General features: G+C 36.9%; 1 pseudogene; it reads left to right on the top strand.

Annotated features, from left to right (window-relative positions):
* Positions 1-3472: 3472 nt before the first annotated feature.
* On the top strand, positions 3473-10659 carry LOC111526631 (annotated as a pseudogene).
* The last annotated feature ends 6721 nt before the right edge of the window (positions 10660-17380 follow it).

Raw genomic sequence — 17380 nt, 5'->3', positions numbered from 1 at the left:
TACATTAAGTATTTGTGTTTAGATTTTAATCTTTATCTGCAGTTTATTTTGGAATACGAAGCAAGGTGGGGGAATTACAGGATTACTTTTCCTTTGATGAACAGAAAATAAATGTGTGCATGTTTATGCATTTGTGTGCACACGGTTGATTCATGACTCTTAACCATAGGAGTCCCCTTTGTTCACTGTGGCTCTCATGTTCACTGTGGAACTTTCCAGTGTCAGAACTTTCATTTTAGAGAGTTCTATTTAGTTTGGGAGCAAACATTGGGGTTAAATTTTAAAAGTAGGAAACATAAAGTTGTTTGCCAACTTTACTTAATTACTCAGATGATGCTGATGATAATGATGCTAACAACAATAGCTACAACAGTAACAAGTAATGACAGCTCAGCTAGCAATTATGTAGCACTTACTACATAAATGGGCTAAGACAAGTTCTAAGAGATTTAGGTGTTCTAATTTTTGTTATGCTAAAAGATTATTTTACCATTAGTTGAACTGTGGGTCCCTAAACCCACAATTTACAGTAATATCATAAAAATTTATAAAAAATTAATTATGGAATATATTGTATATTATTGAAAGCTCTTAAGTTTTAAATAGTGTAGCTTTCATGATTCATATATTTTCAAAGCAAGTTATACATATGTACTCTCATTATTTAATTTAAAGTAATGCAGTATAATTTGAAGATAAAATTACAAGTTATGTATAAAGAAAAGGGTATAAAAAGGCATGGTATTTAAAATGTATGCATCAAACTCGTTTTTGACTTTTGGCAATAATTATAAATAACTATTTATTAATTAGACATCATAATGTAACTTTTTCCATGTATTTAAAGAAAATGGTATAGACTGCTAACATATTTTAACTTTTATTAGACAGTAAAACATGTTTTTATTTGGTAAAATAATTTGAATATATCTTGTTATTGGTACAAATATTTTAGGACATAATTTTATTAATGAATTTTAAGTGACTTTATTTAATCTTGTATATAGTAGTTCCTCTTATCTGAGGGGCATATGTTCCAAGTTCCCCAGTGGACGCCTGAAACCACAGATAGTACCCAACCCTATATATACTATGTTTTTTCCTATACATACATACTTAGGATGAAGTTTAATTTATACATTAAGCTTAGTAAGAGATGAACAGAACTGATAATAAAAGAACAATTATAACAATATGCCAACATCACTACTCTTGAGCTTTGGGGCCATTATTAAGTAAAATAAGGATGACTTGAACGTAAGGACTGCAGTATTGAGATAGCTACTAAGTGACTGGGCTGGGGGCTGGGGGGATAAGAGCAGCATATACAGCATGGATATGATGGAGAAAGGAATGATTCATGTCCCGGGTGTCAAGATTTCATCACACCACTCCGAATGGCACACAACTGAAAATGTATGAATAGTTTATTTCTGGAATTTTCCACTTAATATTTTTGAACCCTGGATGACCAAGGGTAACTGAAACAACAGAAAGTGAAGCTGCAGGTAAGAGAGAACTAATATACGATCTTTCTTGCATAAAGCACATCAGCAATACTAATTGACTACATTTCTAGTTTCAGTTTCTTCCTTGTTTGTGAAGCAATTATTTTCCTAGATCTTTTACATTATCCCTTAAATTTTATAGTAATTTCCTCTATGCCTAATTCAGTGGCTTTTTTTTTTTTTTCCAGAAAATGCAAGATGAGCCTAGAATATCTTATCCTACCAAACAGAAAGGATGCTGCCAAAGACTACTAGGGTTATGTCAAAAGCACTCAGCTGCCGCCCTTAACCCATTTCCTGTTTAGAAAAAAAAGTGCAGAGCTCCCTGCCAGCATTCATTTAATTTTAGTAAACACATTCCTTGAGGCTGAAGCAAATCTGACTGATTTTCAATGTGAAAATAAAATATAAAAGCTGTTCTTTTATATTTTATTTCTAAACAGAAAGGCCTTAATTTTGTCTTTTACTCGCCTGTCCATTTAGTCTGTATATCATCACTAGACAATGCTAAAGTGTATTAGACTTTGCTAAAAGGGTTAGAGTAATTAATTACAGAAAACATTGTAACACAAGAGGGAAAATACAGAGCTACATGGTAAATATACCTTGTCCCGCAGTCTATGAGTAAAAGTTCCAGATATTACATTCTTTCTAGGCGGTCTGTCATGGACACTCAGCTTCTAATCTCAGTTCCTTGTTCTCACCTTCTTCCTATCCCTTTATAAATGCACTTCATTCTTCTCTTCTCTGCTGTCTTTCCAACCAACTTTTGTGAATGTCTGTCCAGTCCTCCTAGGAATTGATTCATCTCTCCTCAGGAGTACATTTTTCCTGTCTGGGTTGTTCTATCTAGAATAATGCCAGGGAACGGCCTTTGGTAGGACACCCTGTGGTGGGCTTGGTTAGCTTTCTGGGGAATGAGGACTGTGCTTTAAATTCTATGGCAGTCCATGGTGAGTTTGGGAGCTTGAAGCCTGGTTCCCTCTTAAGTTCTCCTCAAGAGTGGTTTTGGTGTTTTCCCGGTCCTTTTGTTTAGTCCACTCATAGCACAAGAATTCTTATAACTGGTAATAATGCAATTAAAATGTCCAATTCCTTCTGCCGATTGCAGCTCCTTGGACCGTTCTCCTCCGCCTCACCCTAACTTCCTGCAGCTCTCGCCAGTCATTGGCCACTTAGTCCTTTGGGGGCTGGGCAGCAGCTCCGTGCACTTTGGGGTCGGGGGCGCCTTCCTAGCGCCCAGCATCCGAGGCCATGGCCTGTCTGTGCCCTCCACCCACTTTGTGCCCTCATCTTCCTCTGGGGCTACGGCAGCGGCAATGCCAGCGTCCTGGGCAGGTCCGACAGGCTGCTGACGGGCACCAAGATCACCACGCAGAACATCCACGACCACCTGGTTCCTACCTGGACAAGCTGTGGGCTCTGGAGGAGGCCAGTGGTGAGCTGAAGGTGAAGATCGGCGACCGGGACCACAAGCATCGGCCCAGGCCCCCGGCAATTACAGCCACTACTTCAAGACCATGGAAGACCTACGGGACAAGATTCTTGGAGTCACCATTGAGAACTCCAGAATTGTCTTGCAGATTGACAACGCCCGCTCGCCTGCCTGCAGATCACTTCCGAACCAAGTCTGAGATGAAGCAGGCTCTGTGAAGGAGCTTGGAGGCAGACATCAAGGCCTGCACAGGGCGCCTGATGAGCTGACCCCGGCCAGGGCTGACCTGGAGACGCACATCTAAGGCCTGCAGAAGGAGTTGGATCACTGGAGAAGAACCACAATGAGGAAATCAGTGTTGTGGGTGGCCAGGTCAGTGTGGAGGTGGATTCTGCTCCAGGCGTTGGTCTTGCCAAGATCCTGGGCAACACGTGAAGCCAGTATGCGGTTATGGTTGAGCAGACACGGAAGATACTGAAGCCTGGTCACCAGCCAGACTGAGGAGCTGAGCTGGTGAAAGGAGCTCAGCATGAAAGCCGCATTGGAAGGCCGCACTGCAGGAACGGAGGCCTGCGTTGAGGCCCAGCTGGTGCGGATCCAGGCTCTGAGCAGCGGTGCCGAAGTTCAGCTGGGCGATGTGTGTGCTGACCACCAGAGGAGGCCTGAGCAGGAGATCACTGCCGACCGCGTCCTGCTCGAGCTCCAGAAAGATCCCTACAGCAACCTGCCCACCTGCAAGGTCCGCTGAGTGGCAGGGCTCCTGGGCTTCTGCTCTCCTTCAGAGGGAGGATCCTGGGTAGGGGATGGGAAGCCAGGGACCCTTACCGCTGGCTCTTCTCCTTGCCTGCCAATAAAATTTTATGGCCCAAGGGGGTGGGGGGATGAATGCAATTAATTTCCAAACCAGTTGTTCTTACACCAGTTTTCTCTGGCAGAAGCTGGAGTAGGGTGACTGGGTCTGCAGGTATTTCATACTCGCAGTTACACGTTTTCGAAGTATGTGAAATCTGTTCTCTTTGCTATGTATTTAGCCTCTAACTATGATAAAACCAGACCACCAGAGTACTACACATCTGGACGATACTATCTTGACTTGTAACGGAGTTTCATGAGGTGGCTTGCTTTTGAATGTTACCAGCTAGCCATAACCTCTTTCTTTCTCTGTTTCTCTTTTGCTCTGTCTTCATCAAAAGATAGTTTCCAGAAATAACCATGTTTTTACTCAAAACCTACACAGGCGCATCGGGCACATCCTAGGCACTTAATAACAATCGATATTCATTAAATGAAGAACTGTATTAAACTAATTTCTTAATTTGGTGCTAAGTATAACTTTTTATTAAAGGCATTATTCATTATCACTAGTTGATGATACATTTATTATTTCATTCAATAAATATACATTCTGTTGGTGACTACGTAAGTACGAATAAATGGTCATTACTGTTTGAGAGGAGAGATAGAGAAGAAAGTACCTTGTAATTTTAAAATTTTTTCAAATATTTCTCTGACTATAAAAAGTAATGTATGAAATATATAACTATGAAGAAAATATAAAGTAATGTGTGAGCTACCCACCAAATTCATAAACTGAAAGTATTATATATAATAATATATATGAAGATGCAGGAATGGGTTTCCTTTTTCCCATCTTAACCCTTTTTTTTTCTGAGACAGAGTTTTGCTCTGTCACCCAGGCTAGAGTGCAGTGGCACGATCTCCGCTCACTGCAAGCTCTGCCTCCTGGGTTCATGCCATTCTCCTGCTTTAGCCTCCCGAATAGCTGGGACTATAGGTGTCCACCATGGCGCCAGTTAATTTTTTGTATTTTTAATAGAGACAGGTTTCACCGTGTTAGCCAGGATGGTCTCAATCTCCTGACCTCGTGATCCACCCATCTCGGCCTCTCAAAGTGCTGGGATTACAGGTGTGAGCCACTGCACCCAGCCAACCATCTTTAAATGTACAGTTTAGTAGTGGTAGGTATATTCACATTGTTGATCTGATCTCCAGAGTTTTTATATCTTGCAAATGTGAAACTTTATACCTACTAAACAACTTAGTAAATACCTCCCCTTTCTCCTCTTCTCTGTCCCTGGTAACCAGCATTCTTCTTTCTGTTTTTATGAATTTGGCTTGGATACTTCATATAAGTGAAATAATATGGTATTTGTCATTTTGTGACTAGTTTATTTTACTTAGCAAAATTTCTTCAAAGTTCATCCATGTTGCAGCATGTATCAGAATTTCATTTCTTTTTAAGGCTGAATAATGTTTGATTGTATGTATTCATTCTTTCATTGATGGACATTTGACTTGCTTTTACTTCTTGGTTATTGGGAATAGTGCTATGACTGTGGTATGTAAATATCTCTTCAAGACCATATTTTCAGTTCTTTTGGATATATGCCCAGAAGTAAAATTCCTGGATCATATAGTAGTTCTATTTCAATTTTTTGAGGAAACTTCACAGTGTTTTCCATAGCACTTAAACCATTTTACAATCCCACCAACTATGCACAAGGGTTTCAATTTCTCCCCATCCTTGCCAACACTTATTACTTTCTGTTTTTTTTTTTGTTTGTTTGATAGTAGCCATCCTCACAGGTGTGAAGTAATATGTCATTGTGATTTTGATTTGCATTTCTCTGGTGATTAGTAATGTTGAGCACCTTTTCAATGTTTATTAGCCATTTGTATATATATATTCTTTAGAGAAATATCTATTCAAACATTTTGCACACTTTAAAATCTAGTTATCTGATTTTTTCATTGTTGAGTTGTGGGAGTTCTTTATATATTGTGGATAGTAACTTCTAAATATATTCTTTGTAAATATTTTTCCCCTTTTGTATGTTGCCCTTCACTCTTTTGATTGTGTCCTTTGATGCACAAATGTTTTCAATTTTGATTCAGTCCCATTTATCTATTTTTTCTTTTGTTACCTGTGCTTTTGGTGTCACATCTAAGAAGTCATTGACAAATGCAATGTCATGAGATCATCTGGTCTGTTTTCTTCTAGCAATTTTATAGTTTTAGGTCTTATGCTTATATCTTTAATATATTATAAGTTACATTTTGTAAATAGTGTAAAATAAAGGTTTAACTTTCGTTTCCAGTGTTCCCAACACCATTTGTTGAAGAGACTATCATTTTCCCAATGAGTGGTCTTGGCACCCTTGTTGAAGATCATTGACCATATACAAACAGGCTTATTTCTAGGCTATTCATTCTATTCCAATGGTTTATTTGTCTGTCTTTATGCCAGTGCCACACTGTTTTGATTAATGTATCTTTGTAATATGCTTTCAAGTCAGGAAGTGTGAGTCTAATACTTTTGTTCTTCTTCCAAAGTTGTTTTGGCTATTTCAGATTCCTTGAGATTCCATATGAATTTGGGGATGGATTTTCCTTTTAAAAGTGAGAGTTTACTATACATTTTGCTCTTCAATTTTTTAAATTAAAATATATATTGGAGACAGCTTTCCATGTTAGTATGTCTCTATTAAGAGAAATATACTCTTTTGAATAATTACATTTTACAATTTTATGTATATTATAATCAATCCCATAGTGATATTCAATCAGATTTTTGTTATTCTAGTTATTACCTCAGTGAGCATCCTTGTTTTTGAGGTGTAGTCTGTAAGGTAAGTTACTAGAGGTGAAAAAGTTAGATCAAAGGGTAAACACTAGGATGTAAATTCCACAAATGAAAGGAAGTTGTTCATTGCTGTATTCCCAGTGCCTAGAATAGTACATACTATGCCCTGTGTACAGGTGTTTGATAAATATTCAGTTAATGATGAAAGAGTACATACTATATATATTTATATATTTGTCTTTTATGTATGCTTATATAAATATCAATATAATTTATATACATATATAATTTATATGCAATATAATTTATATACATATATACATTTCTAAATTTCTAAGATATAACTCTTCAGTTGAATCTCACAAAAAATGAGAAGATATTTTCCAAGCAGACTGTGGCAGACACTGCTTATTGGCTAAACTACCCACAACGTCCCTCTCTCTAGGCATCTTCAAACCAGAGTGACTAAGGTGCTGTTTGGGCAATGAGATATAAGTAGAAAACTGCTGGGTAGGGCTTATGGGAAGCATTTTCTTTCTTAAAAGGAAGAGTTGTAGTGGGCATACTCCTGAATGTCCTTCTTTGTTCTTACTTAATGGAAAATAGATGTGATATTTAATATTTCAATGACCATCTTGAGACAGCAAAGTAACAAGCAGGGGGATGAAGGTCTGCTTGTTAAGGAAGTCTGAAAGATAAAATGGGCCTTGGTCCTCATCAGCATTATTGGGCAATTCTATCAACCTTGGAATATCAACCTATGAACTTTCCTATTTGTTTAAGCAACTGCTAGTTGCTTTTCTGTTATTTATTGCCAGAGGGATTCCAGCTGATACAAAATATTTCCAAGATAAGTCAGTGTGATAAAGGACATGGGTTGTGAAACAACATAGGGTGTTAAGTAATCTGCAAGTACAGAAAGGAGGTCAGCTTGACTGTGGCTTGCTTGGGGTTTAGGCTAAAGAGAGAGAGCGAGAGATTCAGAGCCCTATGTGCCATATGAAAGAATCTGGATTCCATTCTGCAGGCAGTTGTGTAGATAATGAAAGTTAGGCACGAGAGAAACATGATTACTCTGGCATGAATATGACACACACATTGGAGAAGGGCAATATAGTCGGCAGGGAGACCATTCATGGGGCTAACTCAATGTTCAGTTGAAAGAAAATGAGGGTCCAGTGTAAGATTACAACAGTGGGAAGAGTGAGAAAAATATAGATTTAAAATGTACGTGATGTGACCTAATTAATACTTTAATATGTATGGGCACATTGGAGAGAGAAGTTGTGTTACTGCAAATTATCGCATCTGAAGCACCATTGAGGTAAAGGACACAATTTTCTAACAAAGTATTTAAAGAAAAAATTTCCACCTGATTAATCATTGGATGTGTATCCAATTATGAAACAATACTGATCACAAAACATATTTCAATATCAGAGATGTGAAAAGACGTGCCTCTTTGAATCAATGAAAACTGGTATAGCTAAACTAATATTTATAGATACTGTATGCCAGGCACTGTGATAGGCACTTTGCTTATTTCACTTAGTGCACTCAAAACTTTATGAAAAAGGTGTGGATTTTTTTTTTTTCATTTTAGAGATAAGTAAAGGATGATTGTAGATTTCCTACTAGGGCAAGTGCTGGATTGTGTTGCTAATAACAGATAGAGAAAGTAGACATATTTAATTTGAGGTTCTTTTGAGATATCCAGTGAAGCTATTCAGTAGGGAGCTGGGCACAGAGTTCAGAAGTTGAAGAAAAGTTGATTAATTGAGTTCAGTCAATATTTAAGGGCTGACAATGAACCAGGCTCTTGAATTAGGTACTGGGGATGTGTGGCAAGTAAAGCAATCAAGTAGAGAAGATGGATATTATTTAGTCAATTCACAAGAATTTTAATGCCTATTTTGTATCAGATACTCTTCTGTGGTGAAGAAAAACCACATGTTCCTGTCATTGGGGATTTTACATTCCTGTGGAAGAAGACAGGTCAAAGTATATAAACAAATAAATTAAATAAGGTAATTCCATATGGTGATAAATGCTGTGAAAGAAAAAAATGTTTCTTTTCTTCCCTGATTATCTAGGGAGATCCAACATAGATTGTGCATTCAGGGAAGACCTCTCTTATGATATGGCATTTAAGCTGGGAATGATCCTTGCAAAAAGGGAGAGGGCAAGTTATACAACATTATAGGCAGAGGGAAGCATGTGCTAAACTCCCCAGACAGAAATAAAGTTTCAAGATTAGAGAGAGGGCCAATGTGCTGACACATCATCACCAAACAGGGGACTAATATGAGGCAAGAGAATCACGGTGAAAATAGCAATCTGGGAGCTACCTATACACGCTATTAAAAGTTGTAGAAATGAATGAAGAAAATGTAGAGTGCAAAGAACAAGGAGCATAGATCTAAATCTAGAGGAATCTCAACATTTAGAGGTCTGATAAAGAAGAAGATATCCAGAAACGGGTCTGTGAAGGAGGGGCCTCAGAAGAAAAATAAAAAAGTGTTATTTTGCAGAAATCAAAGGTAGAGATTGTTCTAGAAAGTATAGATTGTTGGGTTGAATGCTGCTGGCAAGAACCCTGCTCTCAATATCAACCTTGGTAGAACTGGAAGGAAGTCTATGGAACGCTTCCTTCCCTGGTTAGACTTTGCCTGTCTTGGTCTCCATAACTATCATAGCAGAATTGCACAAGCGACTACAGAATCCATGGTGTTTTGGAGAAGAATGCCATTTCCAATCTCTCCATCAGTCCCCACCTCAAATGCTTGACTCCAGTCTCAAGATGGAGGCTATAATCCAGACCTCTTCTTAAGAGAAAATAAACTAATGCCCACGCACGCATACATCTTTATTTACTTCAGTTGCTACAAGAAAAAGACCCCCAGGTGTCTTTCTTTCTTTCAAAAATTTTATTTTATTGTGGTACTTTTTAACATGAGATCTCCCTTTTAATAAATTTTAAGTGTACAATACATTATTGTTGACTATAAGTACAACGTTGTAGAGCAGATCTCCAGAGCTTATTTACCTTGCTTCACTGAAATTTTATATCCGTTGTTTACAAACTCCCCATTCCCTCTTCCATTTAGCCCCTGACAACCAGTATTTTATTCTTTGGTTCTATGAATTTGGCTGTTTTAGGTAAATCATGTAAGTGGAAACATGCAGTATTTGTCTTTCTGTAACTCATTTCACGGAGCATAATGTCCTCAAGATACGTTAATTTTGTCGTATACAGCAGAATTCTCTTCTTTTTAAAGAAGTTCACCCTTCGGTGCTGAAAATGCAACTGTTGGGATCTTCAGAGGCTGCGCAGCTAGGGGCGGAGGCAGCTGGGGAGGTCCTAGCCATGTAACCACACCGCCGTCGCTCCTCTCTTCCTTTCGTCGGCCTCTTCCTGTACAGAAAATAACTTTTGTACTCTAAAGAAAGAAAAAAGTAGCCGTCCGCCCCTCACGCCCTCTCTTCGTCTCTGCCCTCTGCTCTGTGAGGAAGCCCTGGGGGCTGCTCAGCAGCTGGGGCAGCGCAGCCGAGCCCCGGCATTCCCGGGCCGCCCCACCTCTGCCTCCTTGCATCCCTTTACCCTGAGCCACCACCAGGGTAGGCGAGATGGCCGCCGCCATGTCCTTCGTCTCCAAGTTTCTCCACACCAAAGGGCTCACGAACGAGCAACAGCTGCAGACCTTCAGCCACAGCCTGCAGGAACTGCTGACAGAACATTATAAACATCACTGATTCCCAGAAAAGCCATGCAAAAGATCAGGTTATCTTTGTATTCGCATCAACCGTAAAACGGATCCTCTGGACAGGCAGCACAGCGGATTGGACCGAGCAGTTAGGAGCTGTTCAAGCTTCTCCCAAGTGAGCTCACACTCTGGGTTGGACTCACGCTCACCTGCAACTATGAGGTGTCTGTCCTACAGAATTGGAGAGGATGGCTCCATCTGTATGCTGTATGAAAGCCCCACCAGCAGGAGGTAGCACTCAACACCGACATGCAAATGGTAGACAGCTGAATAAGCTGTAAGGATGAATTTCTCTTGGGCAGAACAAGCCCTTCCAAAAACTACAGTATGATGACTGTATCAGCTTAAGATGGATCATGTTATAGTGCATGGATAAATTTGATTTTTTGCTTTGGATGGGGTCCTATTGGAAGTGGATTATGGAATTTAAACCATGTCACAGCTGTGAAGATCTGGCGCAAGATAGAGCGGTAAACATTTTTTTAAAAGTTGACAGTGCCATATTTTGTACAGTACCTTTCAATAATTTAATAGCTTGTGAGTCCAAGTAAATGATCACTTTATTTGCTAGGGAGTGAAGTCCTAGAGTGGTTTCAGCTTCTCCCAGACATACTTAAATTTTTACATCAATTTCTTTAGAGAAAATCTGTATGTTAAAGAACCTTTCTCTGCAGTAGATCTTGCAGAGGAATTTGCACTATCATGCTTGCAAATTACTGTTAACCTTTTTGGCGCCTCAATAGCTCAACGTTTTAAACATGGTAGTACTGGAAATTTTACGACAAGACTTTTACCTAGCAAATACTTCTAAATGTACATAAAGACAAGCTAGCAAACATGACCTGGGAAAATGGTCAGACTTTGTATTGTGTTTTTGACCTTGAAAGTAGCAAGTGACCAGAATCTGCCATGGCAACGGGTTTTTAAAAAGACCCTTAAAAAGACTGTCTCAACTGTGGTGTTGGCACCAGCCAGCTCTATGTGCATTTGCTAGCTTGTAGTTTTCTAAGACAGAGTAGACCTCTATTTTAGAAAGTGGAGGTCTGGTTTGTAACTTTCCTGGGTAAAAGTATTTTCATCTATTTTGTGAACTTTGTTAATCATCTTTTATTTGGTAAATTATGAATGGGTATAAATTTGTAGAGTTCATGTATATTCATTGTGGCAAAGTTGTACAGATTTCTATATTTTCAATGAGAAATTTTTCTCTAATAAATCGCGTCTTATCTTGGCATTTAAAAAAGGCAATATTCCATTGTGCGTGTGTGTGCATATATATGTGCATATATATGCATGTGTATATAACATGCATATACATATATACATGAATATATATACCATGTTTCCACAGCAGTTGCACCATTTTGCATTAACACCAACAGTATGCAAAGATTCCAGTTTCTCCACATCTTTGCCAACGCTTGTTGTCTTTTATTTGATAATAGGCATCCTGACATGTGTGAAGTGATATCTCATTGTGGTTTTGATTTCCATTTCCCTGATTATTGGCATAGAGCATTTTTTCATGTACCTGTTGGCCATTTGTATGTTTTCTTTTGAAAGATGTCTACTCAGATCCTTGCCCATTTTAAAGTCATGTTATTAGTTTTTTTTTTTTTTGCTGTTGAATTGTAGGAGTCGCTTATATGTTTTGGATAGCAACCCCTTGTCAGATACATGGTTTGCAAATATTTTCTACCATTCTGTATATTGTCTTTTCACTCTGTTGATTATTATTCCTTTGCTTTGCAAGTGCTTTCCAGTGATATAGTTCAACTTACTTATTTTTGTTTTTGTTGTCTGTGATTTTGTTGTCATATCCAAGAAATCATTGCCAAGACCAAAGTCATAAAGCATTTATTTTATTTTTTCTTTTTTCAGTTTAACAGTTTCAGGCCTTACTTTTATGTCTTTAATCCACTTTGAGTTAATTCTTGTGTATGGGGTAAGATAAATATCCAATTTTATTGTTTTGCTTATGGATATACTGCTTTCTCAACACCAGGATAGTCTCTACAAAGTCCCTTCAACAAAGAGACTATCCTTTCCCCCAGTGTATTCTTGGTACCCTTGTCAAAGACCAGTTGACCTTTTATGTGTGCGTTTATTCCTGAGATCTCTATTCTGTCCTTGATGTTTGTCTATCTTTATGCCAACAGCATACTGTTTTGATTACTGTGGGTTTGTACTAAATTTTGAAATTAGGAAGTGTGAGTCCTCCAGCTTTCTTCTTTCTCAAGATTGATTTTGTTATTTGTGGTGTTTTGTCATTCCCTATAAATTTTAGGATTTCCTTTTCTGTTTTTGTAAACGATACCAATGTGATTTTGATAAGGGTTGCATTGAATCTGTAAATTGCTTTTGATATTATGGTTATTTTAACAATAGTAAGTCTTCCAATCAGTGAACATGGTATATATTTTTATTTGATTGTGTCTTAATTTCTTTCATCAATGTTTTGTTTCCAGATACAAGTCTTTCACTTCCTTGGAAAAGTTTTTCCTTAAGTGTTTAATTCTTTTTTGTGCTATTGTAAATGGCATTGTTGTCTTAATTTCCTTTTCAGAGTTTATTGCTGATGTATAGAAATGCAGCTGATTTTTGTATGTTGATTTTGTAGCTTGCAATCTTACTGAATTTGTGTATTAGTTTTAACAGTTTTTTAAAATGGAGCCTTTAGGATTTTTAATATGTAGTATGATGGCATCAGCAAACAGGAAAAAGTTTATCTCTTCCTTTCTGATTTGATAGCCTTTAATTTATTTTTCTTACCTAACTGTTCTGGCTAGGGCTTTGGTACTATATTGAATAAAAGCAGTAAGAGTGGGCATGATTGCCTTGCTCCTGTTCTTAAAGGAAAAGCTTTCAACTTTTCACCGTTGAGTCTGACATTTTCTATGGGCCTTTCATATATAGCCTGTATTATGTTGAGGTACTCTCCTTCTATTTCTAGTTTCTTGAGAGTTTTTAACATGAAAGAATGTTGAATTTTGTCAAATGCTTTTTCTGCATGCATTTATATAATCATGTGATGTTTTTCCCTTTATTCTGTTAACATGGTACAAATTTATACATATTGAACCATCCTTGCATCCTGAAAATAAATACCACTTGCTCATGATGCATGATCCCTTTAATGTGCTGTTGGATTCTATTTCCTAACATTTTTTGAAGAATTTTTGCATCTATATTAATCAGAGATATTGGCCTGTCATTTTTTTTTCTTGTAGTGCCCTTGTCTGGCTTTGGTAGTAGAGTACTAGTGGCCTTATAAAATGAGTTTGGAAGGGTTCCCTCACTTTTTGGAAACATTTGAGACAGATTGGCACTTTTTTTAAAACAATGTATAGTAGAATCTACCTGTGAAGCTATCTGTTCCTGGGTTTTTATTTGTTAGAAGGACTTTTATTATTCATTAAATCTCCGTGCTAATAATAGATCTTTTCAGACTGTCTTTATTGTTACTTTTGGTATATTTTACGTGTTTAGGAATTTACACATTTCTTCTAGGTTATTAAATCAATTGACATGTTTGTTCACTTATGATCATTTTTATTTCTAAAAGAGCAGTTATAATGTCTCTTCATTTCTTTTTTTTTAGTCTAGATAAGAATTTGTCAATTATGTTTTTCAAAAAATCCACTCAGCCTCTTTGATTTTTTTCTTTTCTTGTTTTATTTCTTCTCTAATTTTTGTTATTTCTTTCTCTCTGCTAATTTTGAGCTTAGTTTGTTCTTTTATGAAGTATAAATTTGGGTTGATTATTTGAGATCTTTGTTCTTTGTTAATGTATGTATTTATCACAGTAAACTTCCTTTTTAATAGTGCTTTTGCTGAAGACCATAATTTTAGTGTTTTTTATTTTTGTTTTCATTTGTATTGAGGCACTTTAAATTCCTTTTTGATTCCTTCTTTCACTCAATGACTTTTCAAGAGTCTGTTGTTTAATATCTGTGTATTTTTGATTTTTCCAGTCTTCTTTCTGTTTTTGATTTATAGTTTAATTTCACTGTGGCCAGAAAAGATGCTCGGTATGATTTCAGTCTTCCTAAATTTGCTATAACTTATTTTGTGACTTAATATGTGACCTATCCTGGAGAAAGATCTGAGTGCACATGAGAAGAGTATGTATTCAGCTGCTGTTTGGTGGAATATTCTGCATATGTCTGGTCCATTTGGTCTATCACATTACTCAAGTCTGCTGTTTTCTTTTGGATATGGATTTCTGTCAGAATGATGTATCCATTATTGAAAATAGTATTGAAGTCTCCTACTATTATTTTATTGCTGCCTATTTCTCTTCTCTGTTTTTCTGATGTTTGCTTTGCATATTTAGGTGTTCTACTGTTGGATGCATATATAATTGTAATTGTTATATATTCCTGTTGAATTGACCCTTTTGTCATTATTTCCCTTTTTGTCTCTTATAACCGTTTTTAACTCAAAGTCTATTTTGTCTGATATAAGCGTAGCCACTCCTACTGTAAGAGTTAAAGAAAGAGGAAAGAAACATGAAAAGTGGCTCAACAGTCAAAGACAGGTTTATTTTGGAGAATAAACCTGAGAGAGGATTCTGGCTGATTTTGGTCAGGCCCACTTCCTCTTACAGACTAAGAGTATTTAAGGGTTTTAGGGCAAGAGAGTTTATCACAGGCTTGGAATGTTTCTGTGTGGAGGAGAACTTTATTGCAGGGTTGGAATGTCTCTGGTTAGAGGGGAGGTTATCTTGGGGCTGACATCTCTCTGGCCAGAGAGGAGGTTATCTTGGGACAGGCATGTCTCTGGTTGGGAAAGAGTTTATCTTCGTGTTGGAATGTTTCTGGTCAGAGATGTCATTTGTGGTTTATGGTCATGCTGACATTAGCCATTAGGCAAATACCCTTTGGGGTGTTTTTGGGTAGTTGTAAGTGAAATGGCCATGATCCTGTCAGTCAAAAATCTTTCAAAAAGATTAATTAGGCAGGGTAAGAACATTAGTCCTAGGCATATTAGTAGGAGAGGGCCCAGGAATGGGATGACCCATGCTATGGTTTTGTTTCCAAACCAGGAATCCATTTGGTTGTTTTGGAATTCCCTTAGCTTTTTTGGCCCTTTCTTTAAGTTATTTAGCAGCATTTCTAACTAGGCCCGATTGGTTGAGATAGAAGCAACATTCCTTACCTAATAAGAGGCAGAGGCACATGTTTGGAAAGGTCCATGTGTTATTTTCTGCTAGTAACCATTATTAAAAAATAAATCATGGTAGGAATGGTTTGCTTTATTATACTTGGTTTAATTATTTGCATACAGTGCAGCAAGAATAATTATTTGTTACATAGGCCTTTTAAACTGGCATTGATGGAATTTTGTTCCATAGAAGGAATCTGTGATAAGGCCTTTTAAAACTGAGCCCAGTCATGGAATTGTGTTATTAAATACCTATGAGTTGGGTGAATTCCTCTCCTCTTGAGGTTCCAAGATAATTTGGTGGTCCTGGCCTATCAGAAAGTGACATTCTTTACTTACCACAGGTCAGAAACCCTGTACAGGGACTGTGCACATAAAATATGAGGCCAGTTTCCCAAGAGCTTTATTGGCCCCATAAGTCAAGTTTGATTCCTTAAAGGAGAGCACACGATTCCAGTCAAAGCCTTGGTAAAATAACCAGCTTTTCAAATTGTGTACTGTTACAAAATAAAACAGATTCTTATTGCACTTTTGCAAATAACTATATTACCATAACTTAAAAATCCTCAAAAAGTCGAAAAGATTACTTTAGTCTCTAGAGACCAAAAACAAGACAACAATTGTTTATGGATGACAAAAAGTTTAATGGTAGCCACAGTTAAAGTCACAATTGACAAGAATATCTGTTACCTTTGTGGCATGCAATAATTTTAATATAACAATTAGAATTAATATTAATAACATACCCTAAGATATATCAGAAATATAGGAGTCTCTTATAACTTTGGAACACATACCAATGACATATTTATACAAATATAGCCCAAAGAAAGTCAAACACCATTTTATATTTGACAATGCTACCTGTATGATTTTATACCAAATAAGCCAAATTTTACCTTTATATTAGTGTGCTATTAATGTTAAACTCAATTTTTAATAGAACCTTATAGACACATTTACCCAATTTTAATGTTTGACCATAAGGTAAGATTTCTATAGACCCTTTTTAACCCTTTATAATTTTTGTTAATGAGCAGGTTAGTGCTTTAAGAGAAACCCATTGTGCTTTTATTTTAATGTCAGTTTACAGAAAAAGTAGACGATACTCCTTCAACTTTAGCCAGTATATTTACACACAGAATTTCCTTTACAATTAACCTTCAAAAACTTGCTTAAACCTTCATTTTTATTTTATTCAACTTAAAACAATTCTTTAACCTTTTAATCTAGGTAAAAATCCACATTCTCATGCCTCCTTATAATCTTTTTACCAAAAGTATATGTAAACTGCTTTTTTCAATAGTTTTAAATATATGTTACACTGTTAACTTTTAGCAACCTTTACTTTTGTTGGTAAGTTTGGGATTTTAATTATGTACTAGATGGAGAGCTTAGGACCCAGACAGAAGTTCAGATAAGGTCTGACTTATTCCAGCATTTCACTCCCTGTGTCCTAGGTTTTACCTAGCTGCAAAGCAGGCAAGTTGTACAGCTAAGAGTTACATGGCATTTTATAAAGTATTCAGGAGGCCTAATCACTTTTAAATTGTACAGCATTTCTTGCATAAATTTCCTTTTATAAATTTTTTTATGACTTACATGGAAAATCTCTGACGTGCCTCAACTTTGATGTAAACATCTCTCTCTTTAAACAACCAGTTAATTTACTTTAGGACAAGAATTTACCATATATGATTCCTTTTAATATAAATTCTGGTTTTTTTAATATCAAAGGTGATAACAGTCCTTTCCCAAAACAAACTTCCTTCATGTCTGTGGACTAGACTGCTTAAGGCCACAAGATTAGAAGTTAGGGTATTTCACTAAATAGTTCAAGATGAAGCTATCTTTATTAAACCAACATTAATGTTTCATTTATTAAAAAGTTACACAAGCAAAG

Source organism: Piliocolobus tephrosceles, chromosome 10, assembly GCF_002776525.5.
Source record: "Piliocolobus tephrosceles isolate RC106 chromosome 10, ASM277652v3, whole genome shotgun sequence".
NCBI classification, from domain to species: Eukaryota; Metazoa; Chordata; class Mammalia; order Primates; family Cercopithecidae; genus Piliocolobus; species Piliocolobus tephrosceles.
Note: the sequence above shows the minus strand (reverse complement) of the source record. Positions and strands in the feature narration are given on the sequence as shown.